At 40.4% G+C, this 12,283-nt stretch overlaps 1 non-coding gene across 1 annotated transcript; it reads left to right on the top strand.

Moving 5' to 3' along the window:
- The first annotated feature begins 2,243 nt into the window (after positions 1 to 2,243).
- Positions 2,244 to 2,349, top strand: LOC140854969 (small nucleolar RNA R71). Its single transcript, XR_012138062.1, has one exon. It is a non-coding gene; the product is annotated as a small nucleolar RNA R71 (small nucleolar RNA).
- The last annotated feature ends 9,934 nt before the right edge of the window (positions 2,350 to 12,283 follow it).

Genomic DNA, 12,283 nt, shown 5'->3' with positions numbered 1-12,283 from the left:
AACCACTTTACCACCTCTTTTTTTACTACTTCATGCATGTTTGGGTTCAATCTCCTCTACATATCTCGATGGGATTTGGCATTTGCCTCAAAATGAATATGGTGCATGCAAATGGAGGGGTCAATTCCTTTTAAATTGACAATGGACCAATCGATAGCCTCTTTGTGTTCCTTCAGAATACCAACCAATTGTGCTCCCTGATTAGGGATCAAGTCTGATGCAATGATTGCCGGGAGGGTGTCATTGGGTCCTAGAAATACATACTTGAGTGTAGTAGGAAGAGGTTTCAATTATAACGTAGGTGGTGATTCTAAAGATGAGACTATTGGTGTACTAGCTAATATGGGCAATGGCTCATACTTGATTGTCCATGGAGGAGTAATTTTATCGTGTGGTGTATCCAACAAGGTGTTAACTTCTTTCATATATCCCTCAAAGTCATACACTCCAAAGTGAGCCAAGCAAGTATCTAAGGGGTCTGGTGCTAGAATTGTGGGTGTTGCATCTTCTATAATATCTTCTAGTGTATCTACTTCGAAGCAACTATCCATTGATGGTCCTTGAGAAGCACCAAACATATTCAGTCTCAGTTTCTTATTCTCAAACGATACGTCCATGACTTCTGTCCTACAATTAATGCATGCATTTACCGTAGCTAGGAAGGGTCATCCTAAGATAATAGGAATTTATCTTGGGTTGCCACTTAGTTCCATGTCGAGAACCAGAAAATCAACTGAAAAGTAAAACTCATCTACCTTGACCAAGACATCCTCAAGCATTCCACGTGGTTCCTTAATTGATCTGTCGGCTAATTGCAGTGTGACTGATGTGGGTTTCAATTCTTCGAATTCAAAAAGTTCATACACCGAATTAGGTAAAAGATTCACACTTGCCCCTAAGTCCAGAAGAGCTTTTTTAATGTGATAATCTCCTATAACACAGAAAATGATGGGGGCTCCTGGGTCCTTAAGCTTTGGAGGAGTGGCATGCTGGCAGACAGAACTAGCCTGTTCAGTGAGGCGTACTTTCTTTGAGATTTGTGATCTAGATTTATATTTTTGGGTGCATAAATTCTTCAAAAATTTAGCATAAGCAGGGACCTATTTGATTGCGTCTAGAAGGAGAAGATTAATTTGGACTTGCTTAAACAATTCCAACATCTCGTTGAGTCTTCCTCCCTTCTTATCTGCAGGAATAGGGGCTTTCAGGACATCCGAAAATGGGGCTTTAGGCAAGTAAGATGATTCCGGTGCAGTTGGTTCATGTTCTATTTTAAGGTCCTCCTTGTTCTTGGGTGATTTGGCTTTGGTTAGAGGTTTAAGGTCGGTCTCTTGGTTTTACTAGTGTGTTCAATGACCTTCCCACTTCTCAGAGTCATGATTGATTTGGCGTGTTCAGAAAAAACTTTTGGGATATTAGAGCTCTCAATCACAAATTGCCCTCTTGGGTTGCTCTCGGGTTGGCTAGGTAATTTTTCTCCTTCCCTCTTACTGAATGCAGTCGCTAGTTGACCTATTTGGGTCTCTAGCTTAGTAATGGATTGTGTGTGGGAGTTAAGGGTCTAAGTGTTGACTTCTAATCATTGTAGTACTTTCAGAACTTTTTTCTCAAAAGCTGAGCTATGACCAGTAGTAGATGGTTGAGAAGCATTTTGAAATTGATGGTATGGTCCATGCCTATATGTTGGATCCTGATATTGAGGTCGAGGTGCGGCAGAGCCAACCACTGGTTGTGGTCTCCAAAAAAAAATTGGATGGTTTTTTTAGTCGGGGTTATAAGTGTTCGAATATGGATCATTTTCTGGTCTGCGAGCTTGTTGGACTTGAGCTTGCTGAACCTGCTCGTGCACAAACTTAGAAAATTGAGGTGCGGCTCGGCATTCACTAACAAAATGGTTTGGACTTGCACACAATGCACAGACTTCTTGGATTGGGTTAGATGGAATCGGGGATTGTCCAGTATTTAGAAGACGGTCTAATTTTTGGGACAGTTTATCTACCTTACTGTGGATATCTATGACATTTTCAATCTGATAAATTCCACTTCTTTTTTGTTGAAGCATGGGTTGTTCTCTAGAGGTGGCAGACATATGATGTAGGAAATTCTCACTAAGTATTTCAAAGAGCTGTCAGGCTTCATCCTCACTCTTTAGCATGAATGTCCCACCACATGATGCATCAACCATTTATCGGTGTTTCTCTGATAGACCATCATAAAAATACTGACAAAGTTGCCATTTAGGGACAGCATGGTGTGGACATTTACGAATGAGGTCCCTTAACCTTTTTCATGTCTCATGAAAAAGTTCACCCTCCAATTGGAAAAAACTAGTGATAACTTTTTTAATTTGATTTATTTTTTCAATTGGAAAGTATTTCTTGAGAAATTCTCTCTGAAGATGATCCCAAGTTGAAATGGTTATAGAGTCTAAGGAGTTTAAGCAATGCTTGGCTTTGTCCTTAAGTGAGAAAGGGAACAGTTTCAACCTAAGGACATCATCGAAGAAGTTTTGGATTTTTACTGTGGAATAAATTTCAAGAAATTCATCCAAGTGTTTGTATGGGTCCTCGTTACTAAGTCCATAGAATGATGGTAACATTTGAATAATGCTAGACTTAATCCCATATTGGATAGCTTCTACTGGAGATGCTTGAATGCATGGAGAGTAGGTATACGAGGATGGAGTGAAATATTCTCTCAATGAGCGTGGAGGATTAGCCTCACCAGATGCAGCCATGTTTCTAACTCGGATAGTCCTAAGAGTCTTTTCTAATTCTTTATCTAATGGTTGCAAGTCGGATTTTAGTGATCGTCGACCTAACATGCAACTAAAAGGTCTATGTAGGACTATCCTAGTCTGTTAAGGATTATTTTTTTTTTTATTAAGAGGAGAAGAGAAGAGAGAAAAGAGTTCTAAAGAAAAGATCCTAAGAAGTCCTAAAACTAATAGAAGAATTAGTTGTGGTTAGATTTTAATTATAATCAAGTTAGCACACAGTGGACTCTCTATCCTAAAGTTACCCTAGTTCTAGACAGCTCCTAACTGTAGTTAGCCTTCAAGCCCTCCAAGTCGAAGCTTGACCAACCAACTGGCCAGATAAGTGTAAGATTGGTGGGAGTCCCCCCGTTGCTTTCCTTAGACATCAATTAAATTGGCTAGGTCAGCGAACGAAACCAATTAAAAACCACCTTCCTTCGGGCCCAATCGTCCCACAAACCACTTGCCTAGACACCAGCTAGCTGACCAAGTCTAACCTGGTTCAACTCTCAGGGTCACTTGTCCTAATGAGCTCGAAATCCTTAGGAGTCAACGTCTAATTAATTTTAGATTAAGGTCTAGGTTATACAAATGCAAGGGAGTGATTTGTGGGCCAAGGAAGGGTGATCAAATCCCCATCTTATCTTAGTTAATGGGTTGCACCCTTAAAGTTAATTATGGAGATGCAATGTAAAGAAACAAGGTGTCCAATCAAGTTAGAAATTTTTATATTTGAGGTTACGCTATTTTAGTTAAGTGTTATGAAATGTTAGTGATTTTTTTTTTTTAATTCAACCATGTCAAGGTCTCCGGCAATGGTGCCAAAACTTGATGCGTAGTCATTGATAGCATCAAAAATAACTTTACTCACTACGTAGGTAGAATAAATCGAGATCGTATCCTCAGGGATCTTGGGCTAAGTTGAGATTGCAAAATAAAAGAAAGAAGCATTATTTTGATTTTAAAAAAAAAATTATCTTAAAATTGATGTAATTAGAAAATAAAGAGCTCATAAGTTTTGAATTAATTTTGCACTAGTAGAGTTGTATCTCTTTTTTTTAAAAAAATTGAATAGATGCTATTAATCTTAGAAAAAATATCTATCTTTTTTCGGCACACCCCGTACCCATAGATCACGGTGCATCTCCAGAAAGTACTAGGTAAATAACTCTTCTTTTCTCGGCCCGCCCCGTACCCGTAGATCACGATGCATTTCCAGAAAGTAAAAGTTGGTCCTAATATTAATCTAACAGGAAAGCATAAATAAAAGCATATGAAAGAGAGCAAATAAAGAACTCATGATGATTTAAATAAAAAGTATAATCTTTATTGCATATAAAGAAATACAAGAAAATTTAGAACAATAAACCCACTCTGTGTCGTTACAAAATTTCTTCTCCACTCCCGAGACTGCTAGCCTAGCTGCTTATGGAATAGTCTCTTTCTCTTCCTCTATGCAAGGCTCTAGAAGAATTTCTGGGATGATCCTCAAATGGAAGTACAAGAGCCTTTTTATAGGTGTTAGGAGGGAGGAGTTTTACATGGTTTTCAGATGTGGGACTAAAGAAAATACTAAGAACTAAAAGATGGATGGATGAGATGGAAAGATCACAAGCAGATAAAGAAAATACAAATTCTTCCTCTTGAAGTATTTCCAAGTATTATATATTTTTCCTTTAATTTTCAGATCCATCTGCTGTCCGTCTGTTCGCCAGCACAACTCTCCGTGAACCCACCATGCCGCACGCCCGCGCCCGCACTGCCGCGCGCTCGTTCTGTTAGACTTTTTGATTACAAAAAGAAACTTTTGTTTCTTTAAAATAATGCCTATATCCTTTTTGGGTTCTTTGCATAGTATCTTCATTTTTTCTAATACCGTATGCATCCTTTTTTTATTTTAATTTTATTTTAAGTCTAATTTTTTTCAAACTTGAGTCTTTTTGATCTGCGAATCGGACTCTTTATATCGATGATCCCTTTCCTGTAAAACATAAAAAGAAGCATTAAATTTTTAATAAATAAAATAAATTAAATATAATTTTTTGCTTTAAATGACTTAAATTAAGTGTTTATCATAAGCTCAGATCGGAGGGACACTTATACCTATACCCTTCGTGAGGTACTCTTGACAGCAGAGTGCTCCATAGTTGGTCATGTTTAGTGACGATATACTCCTACATCTCATCTACATGCCATACAGTGTCTCTACGCTATTTGGTTATAAGGACAACCAATGCATATGGCACACAACGACCTACACTTGATATCGCTATTATCCTAGTAATAGCATATCGTTTGATCGTAAACTAGTTTAAGAACTACGTGATAAATCTTCCTTTATCGATCAAAGTAATTCTAAGGACTTCATCATAACATAGGAGTTTGTTAGAAGATTTAACTTTATGATGAAAAAAATTAAATAATATTTATTATTTATCAATTCATATACATTTATAATTAGCACAATCATCAAACGATTGGCTTTAAGATATAATTCTCAATATAAACCACCAAGAATATGAAAATTGTAGCCTTCCTTCACTAGTTCCCACCCACAACTTGCCTTGTTGCTTTTGATTGAACTATCCATGCTTCTAGGCATATAGTTCTTGTGACATTGCCAAAAAGGAGAGCCACAATTCTTAGGACCAAGTCAAGATGACAACCACTTTTTTTTCCTGTGTAAGAGATCATACAAGGTAGGTTATCAAGAAAATGACTACCACTATTGGAAGAGCCAAGGTGCCTCGATAGGTAACAAGAGTGCTGGTGCTAGTGGGGGTCCAAATGTATACGACGATAAAGACATGTCGTTCAGGTTGTGTTGGGGCAAGTTGTTTGATCCATTTATCTTAGAATGTATCAAGGTTTGCATTAAATGATTTGGAAGGTGTTATAGGGTCATACTACCTTGGCCATTGTCCTTGGGACTCATCCTTGGACATACTCTTCAGATCGACTGTGATACCAAAGCGGACTCCAAATAGCAAACAACATTAATTATAGAACATCATCCTCGTCTACCTGCTGAGGATAGTAACACACTACTAATGGCTATGGCCGACGACTTGCCAAGACTGTCACAGAAAGTCAGAAGAGGATAATCCCATCGGCTTCCATCCGAACCCTTGGCTCGAGTGTCCACTGACCTTAAAGTCATAACCTCACTGACCATATAGGGTGATCTCCCATGATCGATATCTATTAAGACATGTCCAGGTTGAGGCTTCGGTCATATGCCGACCACAAGTCACTATCTTATTCAGTCATGTGGGCCACCATTTGGAATCTTCATTAGTATGTGACCACTATTCACGACTAACAATCTCCAGATTTCATATCCTAATAGCCTAACAAATCATGATCTGCCCTACTGATCTACGTAATGGCCTATCATTCCATCTCTTTATAAAGAGGTAAAAAGGGGACCCTTGAGATAAGCAACACTATGCCTATTCTCTCTCTCTGTTACTGTGCTCAAGCTTCGGTTAACTTAAGTATTGGAGGGTCTCCCATCGGACATCCTTCGATAAGTGTAAACTTCTTTTGCAGGTCCATCGCGGTGTCCTAACACCCAAATTTCCCTCCGTCTATGACCATATCAACACCCCCTAGAGCCTTGAGTAACAAAATATATTATTGAAAATATAGTTTTTATCAAAATTTAATCATAAATATTTAAGAATAAAAATCCTAAAATTCTGACATCTTCACAAAACTGACGAAAACAGTAGTGTCTAACATCCTAGTGATCCGATCAAGGTAATTTTATTTGATCATGACTAGACTAGGATACATATAGTTCAACAGAGATCTAGGATGATCAAATAGTAGTGTCTTACAAGAGTCAAGATAGAGGCCGGTATGCCAACCCAATAATCAAAATCAATTTGGTCAAGTAGTTTCATCTAATCAGGATCACTTAAGACATAATGATTCAATAGAGCTTAACAAAAACCAAATCTTATGATGCTCGATAGAGGTTCAGGTGGTGTGGGCATATTGTCTGACTAACAAAGTAATTTAAAACCCTCTATCAAAATCAACTCGGATTCAAAGCAACAGAGCTTGAGATCCTTCTGTGGGTTCATAAATCAAATAGAGAAAGAATATCAGACAAAAAAAATTAAGAGGATAAAACAAGGTTGATCAGATGACACTATCTGACATCCCGATCGGTTCAATCAATAAGATTTAATCAAATCATGACTGAACTAGTATATATATGGTTCAATGAAAATCATGAATAATCGAATGTAAAAGATTATAGTATGGCCAAGGCCAGTGCTAGCACGCTACCCAACGACCACAGATGGGGATCCTTTTTACTATGATTGAACCAAATCATTGAAAATAAATCCTTTACTGGACAATCCTAGAGAGAGGAATCCATAAAAAGAGAGAAAATTCTAAGGAGAGAACTAGAGAGAGAAAGTGAGGATATATACAAGTTAAGAGAGAAAAGGAAGAGAGAGAAATTCTCTTTACTTCTTTAATTTTCTTTTCTTTCTTTCTTTCTTTTTATCTTATCATTTTTTTCTTCTCTTCTCTTTCTTCTTTTTTTTTTCTTTGGTTTCCCTTGACAAAACAAGAGAAGAGGAGAATGGTGTGATGACTTCTTAGTGGTCTTCAATGGTTAGAAGATTAGATGCAAGGGGCTGGCGATGGCAGTCATCCATGGTGGAGGAGCATGGTGACTAGGTGCAATAGGGGATTGGCCAAAGCAAAATAGGGACAGCCAACCTATTCTAGTTAGATCTCAAGACTACTTGCAGATGAACATGGCACCCGACAATGACTATGACCCAAAAAAAGGGATTGGCTGAATACTTCAGCAACCAAGGCAAGTAGCACCGACTACTGGAACAAGCAAAGACTATCGAGTTTCAGATCCAAAATAGAGGAATTCAAATCAAAATAGGACATCTAGGATCCTGACCAACTCAACAATTGTTCGTTCAAAATTCATGATTTTAGAGACTAAGAAGAAAAGAAAACAAAATCAATTCAAATATTAGCAGATCTTATCTAATGATTTTTCACAGCCATAGAGATGGTGGCTATCGATAATCATAAGGGAAGAAGAAACACCAATGAGGCTCAACTTCAAGACTTGAAATCAATGATGGAGGCCGAAGGATGGTTGGATCAAATTAAATAAGAGGATTTGGAGAAATTCTTTGAGCACCCAGCTCCTTGGTGATGGACTCTCATTTGGAGGTCGATCGAGGAAGAAGACTCCTAGCATAAGTCTTCCTCCAACTTCTCTTCTTTTTTATTTTGAGCCTACTTTAAAATTCATGCATCTCTAATTTGGGCTCTCTTTTTGGTTGGGGTATCACAAATAATATCTTTTACATATTCATTTACATAGTTATAAATTTGATTTGAAATAAATTATATTTAACTTAATAATCTTTAACTATGATTATACTTATATCCTATAGCTATATCAGAAATAAAATTGTGCTTGTACTGGACAGAGCAGGTTGGAATATTGCACTTATACACTATGGTGTGAACTAAAATACCACAATGATATCCTATGGGAGAATCGAAAATAAAACAATGAGCTTTGTAATAGTCAAAATACCAATATATAACCTCAATTTTGCAGGATCTTGAATATAGTCAAGCTGAGAGTCCAAATCTGAAATATATCAAAAAAAAATTTATAGAATAATATATATACCATAATCCCATCAAAGTACACATATTCTATATCAAATCATCAAATAATAATATTCCAAAAAATCTCAGAATTTCAAGTTTACTTCTGTTGGTGCAGAATTCTGCCGACGTCAGAGAAGCTGGAGTTGGGATGACCGCATCCGTCACCAGGACCTGTAAGGAAAGTCTAAACCGGAGTTGAAGGTGCTCCGGTAAGACCCTTCGATGCTCAAGTCAGTACTCTGCTTCAACAGAAATGGAGTGCTCGAGTGAGAATTTTAGCAGAATTTTGAGATAGAGTTTTTTTTTAGCTTAGAGATGAACGTATCTGGGATCTCTTTTTATAGACGGAGGGCGTAACTGATTAACAGCGATGTCTGTAACCGCCTGATAGTGGGCCGTTCAGGGCCACGTGGAGTTTGTTACGGAGAGTAGTGGCGTCAGAGGGCCGTTCAGGGCCACGTGGAGTTTGTTACTGAGAGTGGAGTGGTGTCCGTTGTCGTGACTTGCCAGAGAGTGGTGGAGCCACGTGAAATCCATTACTGAGAGTGGAGTAGGGTAGTGGCCATTGTCATGACTTGCCAGAGAGTTCGGATCTGTTGGCTGAAGCTCGGCTGGGATGTCTGATGGAGCGAAATGGCTCTCTGTCTCGTCGATCCTAGAAGAAGCTCGGATGTTTTCGAGGTTACTGACAGGTCTATTGTTGTTGGGTGCCTAGAGCGCTGATGCTGCAGGCAGGAGTCATCTGTTGTAGAAGTTCATCCGGGATCCATCTGCTATGGAAGTTCAGACAGAGTCCGATTCTTGCAGAAGGCCGAAAGGAGGCCGCTTATTGTAGAAGCTCGATCGAAGAACGATTGTCGTGGAAGCTCAGAGTAGTATCCTGGCTGGTGGAGCCTGTCCCATTGTAGAAGCTCGTTTGGGATCCGACTACAAAGAAGCTCGATTGAAGTCTACCTATAATAGAAGTTCAGAAGAAATTTGTTTTCAATAGAGACTCGAATGGAATTCACTTACAGTAGATATCCGGAGTAGACCGCCTGCATTAGAAGATCGGAGTAGACTGCTCATAGTAGAAGTTCGGAGTAGACCGCTTGTAGTAGAAGTTCGGAGTAGACCGTTTGTAGTAGAAGTTCGGAGTAGAGTCGTCCGTAGCCGGAAGAAGTCTGGAAGGGATTCGGAGAATGTTGATCACTGTAGAAAATCAGCTGATAGCAGAGCTCAGAGGGTGTTTGGAGCAATCCGATAAATGAATGGAGAAGCTCATTATCGGAGAAGTACGGATGGTATTATGGAAGCTCGGACGGTCGAGGGGGTTCAGAAAGACGCCACACAAGATCGGAAGCCAGAAAAGCTCTGGAAGGGTCGGTCTTTTGCAAACTTTGGCTGGAGGTATTTTATACCCAACACCAGTCTCCCTACTTTCGAATTTGGATTCCGAATAAAGGAAGTACAGAAAAATTTTTACAGCCAAAGTTGCCTCCCTTGATTTCCGCACTCGATGGTTTCCAGATATTTTAGCATTTGGTGCGCTGGTGCTGGAGCCTTTTCAAATCAAGACGATCCGAAAAGGTTTTTTCAAAATTTTCACTGGAGCACTGCTTTAGGTACGGTGCAATAATAATTTTGTCAGTTGTCGACCACTTTCAGCCGCCTGCCACAGTGAGTGGGCCACGCGGCGATTATAGATCGGTCAGAGGAGACCTGCAGTCATTATTGCACCAGACCCCGTCGCCTATTTAAACCCGCCTCCCCCTTTCGGGGATCTCACTTTGCATGGGAGTTTCTTCGGTCCCTCCTTCTTCCTGAGAGTTCCATCCTTTCTCAGCGTCCTTCTCGACCTTAGGCGTTCTTCGAGTCATCCCCATCTCTGCCTCTCTGCATCCCTCAGACCAGCCTAGGTTAGCTCAAAAACTTTCTCTATTTCTGTGGCTCTGTTTCTAGACTGTACCGATCCTCCTTCGTTACAGATATGGACGTGGACGCAGCTCGGATGTTAGCCAAGAGTCTCAAAGCCCACAAGAGGGAAGGTGCTGCAACTTCTGGATCGGCAAAAAAAACAAGGGTAAAAGAGACAGATCCGACCATATTTTGCCTTGATCGCCCAGAGCCCGCGCTCGTGGCATATCTTCGACTGTGAGTACTTCCCGATCCTGCGGAAGGGGGAAGCCGAAGGGGGACTGGAAGAAGAAGTCAGAAAAAAAGAGAAATCCGATCTCAGAAAGAAGGTCATGCCTGCTGTCATTGTGAGACAGTGGAATTCATGGCGCAGAAAGGATGGCGTCTATATGTCCTTTGAAGATAATGCTGGAGTAATTGTTAATCCAAAGAGGGACTGGAAGAAGAAGTCGGGTGCTTAAAGCAATCCTCGATGATGGCTGGAATCGAGAGCTCGAAGTCTGATGGTATCGAGCTTCCTTGGAGCTCTTTTGCCTTGTATTCCTTTCCTTTCTTGTTGCCCCCCCTTTTTTTTTGGCCTTCAAAGGCTTTGTAACGCGCACTTTACTAATGAAATAAAAAAAAATTCTATTACCTTGTCCATTCTTGCATTTAGTCGCCCGTTTACCAAACTTCTTTTATCTTTTATCTTGTTCGATATCGGCATTGTTTGAAGGTTCTTGATCGCCGCCGTGTTGATTTACCCTTTTTGTTCATGACTGTAGGTCTTTTCGAGGCCATTTGAGTTTGACGCTTCCTCCCGGTGCTCGAGCTTGGAGACCTAAACTTCTCGTTACTTTGAGGAAGTCGATTTCTCCTCGGCCTGTGTTGAGTTCTCTCTTAGCGACTGAGAGTTTTTGATAGGAGTACCCTTCCTCGTTGAGACGAGGTCCCTTATATCTTTGATGCAGTTTATTTTTCACTTATCGCTGGTATAGTTCGTCGCTTTCCCTTTTCATCTCCCCCTTTTTTTTTGTGTTCGAGTGAGGATTTTTTCTCTGCTCTTAACAGGGTCGTGAGAGCGTAGAGGAGCCATTGAGGAGACTTTCCTCCTTATCCGGTCTTAATCGATTGGGTCTTTGCTTGTGTCAGGATGAGGTTCTCCTCTTATTTCCGACAGTCAATTTCAGCTCATGTTAAGATGAGGTTCTCCTTCTGTTCTTAACAGGGCTGTGGGGGCACGTAAGGGCCGCTGCAAGGGCCTCTCCCCTCATCCGGTCTCTGGATAACCGGACCTTCAACTTTGCTCATGTTAGGACGAGATTCTCCTCCTGTTCCTAACATGGCTGTGGGGATATAAAAGGACCGTTGCAAGGGCCTCTCCCCCAATCCGGTCTTAAACTAATCAGGCCTTCGACTTTGCTCATGTTAGGACGAGGTTCTCCTCCTGTTTCTAACATGGCTGTGAGGGCACAAAAGGACCATTGCAAGGGCCTCTCCCTCCATCCAGTCTTTAAATAATCGGGCCTTCAACTTTGCTCATGTTAGGATGAGGTTCTCCTCCTGTTCCTAACATGGCTGTGGGGGCACATAAGGGCCGTTATAAGAGCCTCTCCCCCCATCCAGTCTTAAAATAATCAGGCCTTCAACTTTGCTCATGTTAGGATGAGGTTCTCCTCCTGTTCCTAACATGGCTGTGGGGGCACATAAGGGCCATTGTAAGGGCCTCTCCCCCATCCAGTCTTAAAATAATCGGGCCTTCGACTTGGCTCGTGTTAGGATGAGGTCCTCCTCCTGTTCCTAACACATTTAGTATCGATTGTCGGAAGGAGCTACTCCCTGTCGTTATGAGCTCATGCCAAAAGAAAAGATATACAAATATGAAAGAAACTTTTATTTAAGGCAAAGTTATTGGTAATACATTCGTAAGTTTTTCGAGTTCCATGGTCGTGGAAGGTCCGCTCCTCCGAGCTCTTT

This window comes from Elaeis guineensis, chromosome 1, assembly GCF_000442705.2.
Source record: "Elaeis guineensis isolate ETL-2024a chromosome 1, EG11, whole genome shotgun sequence".
NCBI lineage: Eukaryota > Viridiplantae > Streptophyta > Magnoliopsida > Arecales > Arecaceae > Elaeis > Elaeis guineensis.
The sequence above is the reverse complement of the archived record's forward strand: the minus strand, read 5'-3'. Positions and strand labels throughout refer to the sequence as shown.